This window comes from Eleutherodactylus coqui, chromosome 1, assembly GCF_035609145.1.
Source record: "Eleutherodactylus coqui strain aEleCoq1 chromosome 1, aEleCoq1.hap1, whole genome shotgun sequence".
NCBI classification, from domain to species: Eukaryota; Metazoa; Chordata; class Amphibia; order Anura; family Eleutherodactylidae; genus Eleutherodactylus; species Eleutherodactylus coqui.
The window spans coordinates 319727093-319729317 of NC_089837.1; the positions used below are offsets into that span (position 1 = coordinate 319727093).

Sequence of the window (2225 nt, forward strand, 5' to 3'; positions counted from 1 at the left end):
TAGAAAAATGTCTAAATCAGACTGTTCCGGGACTAAATGCATCTGTATTATCTGGGTTTTCCATCCCTTCCTCAGAAGATCCTATTTGGGCATACAATGAAGATATAGAATATGGCGAGGTTCTGTTCAAATATGAACAACAGCATCATAGGACATATCCAGATGTTGCCTGAGACCGTCTGCACATGGGCAGATTTGCATTGCGAAATCTGGAGGCTATGGCAAAACACGATTTCCTCTACATGAGTGGAAAATGATTGCTGTGATTCTGTGCGACTTCTGTGCGAACGGCTTCTATTGAAGTCAATGGAAGCTGTCTGCCCTGCGACCCTTCCGCAATCATCATTGCGGAAAGGTTGCGGGATCTGAACATAATCTGTTCTGTACATGTGCATAAGCACGCCAGCCGGCACATCTGCAGCACAGATTAGAAGACGACGGACAGATATGCGGGGTTCCCGCCCGGAATCCCACATGAGAAACCCGACCCGGCCATGTGAAGGTTGCCTAAAGGGGCAAAATCATCCAATAGCATGTTGAGGGTTCTATTGTTTTCATGGCTCGAACAATGCTGCATGCTGTGATATTGTTGCTGTTGGATGGACACCTATAAGGCATATTTAGTCGAAACGTTTATCGTAAAAAAAATCGTTTAAATGAGTGAAAGTGAATAATAATTGTTCAGTCTAAACTCGAGCGAATGACAAATGCAATTCGTTCACTTTTCGTTTGTCCATTTTATGCAGGCATAAAAATCATTGTTGGCTCGTTCACTTATGATTTGGTTTAAACATCATTTGTTCAGTCCTTCTCATCACTTATACAGCCAGTCTGAAAGACTGAACGATTCTGCATGATTTCTTGTTTGAATCGGCCAACAATGTATCTGTCTGTCTAAACAGGCTGCACGAGCTAACAGGCTACCGATGATGGCACTCGCTTGTTTGCACGTCCAAATGATAAATCAGCACGTTTAATAAGACCCTTAGGGTACTTCCAATAAAAAGTGAAAACAGTTTTAAACTTAAGCCGCCTGCACACGAGCGAACTGGGTTCCGCATGTAGAAGCCCGCAACAGAATCCGATCCTGAGAGCAGCCGGTGTCCGCACGTACCTGTCCTTTTCTTCTTTTCTCTGCAGATGATTGTGACGAGCCACCATTGGACATGCACAGTACAGATTTAAAACTAAAATGTTTATCTTTCCCGCGCTTTCAGACGAGACGCGGGTCAGACTGCTTCCATTGATTTCAATAGAAGCCGTCCGTGCGGAATCTGCACGAAAATAGAACGTGCTGGAATTTCTCCTCCGCTCACGGAAACCAGTTAGTTTCTGCAAATGTGCAGGAAGAATCGATTTCCCATACCATGCTATGAACGGCATTTGCTGCGGATCTGCGGTGCTGATCTGATTCTTGCATATTTCTGGTTCCTACTAGGGATGAGCGAGTATATTTGCTAAGGCACTACTCGCTCGAGTAATGTGCCTTAGCCGAGTATCTCCCTGCTCGTCCCTAAAGATTCGGGGGCTGCCGCAGCTGACAGGTGAGTTGCGGCGGGGAGCAGGGGAGAGCGGGCGGGAGAGAGGGAGAGAGAGATCTCCCCTCCGTTCCTCCCAGCTCTCCCCCGCAGCTCCCCGCCCCGCGCCGGCCCCCGAATCTTTCGGGATGAGCGGGGAGATACTCGGCTAAGGCACATTACTCGAGCGAGTAGTGCCTTAGCGAGTATACTCGCTCATCCCTAGTTCCTGCCATGATTCTACGATTCTGGGTTACGTATTGATCATAAAGGTTTTACAATTAATACATGAAATAACAACAGAGTTACAGTAAACGGTTTATTTTGGACAACAGAAAGAAATGTACAATTAAAAATAATATTGTCATAAAGTAATTAGGTATAGCAAAGTATAAATAAAAAAGTAGCAATATTATTAATACTGTTAAAGGAGAATTACAGCAGTATAAAAGAATGAACTAAAGGCAAAACGTACAGTATTTGGACGAGATTTCTTGTAGGATTAACTCATTTAAATATGATTATAGCTTAAGAAGACAAAAGCTTTTTCCTTGCATGATGAAGTGTGCAATTTTTGTATATCCTTTCTGTATCAGTTCCTTATGCCTGTCAAGATCTTTGCAGATAGTTATTGAATGGTACCTTGTTACCTTCAAAGGATGACAAGCCGCCCCGGGCATGTGATGATCACACAGGTGAATAGTTGGT

The 2225-nt window shown here is 44.1% G+C and overlaps 1 protein-coding gene across 1 annotated transcript in view; it reads left to right on the plus strand.

Annotated features, from left to right (window-relative positions):
• Nucleotides 1-2225, plus strand: part of RIMS3 (regulating synaptic membrane exocytosis 3) — a 57772-nt gene that overhangs the window by 7361 nt on the left and 48186 nt on the right. The window lies entirely within an intron of this gene.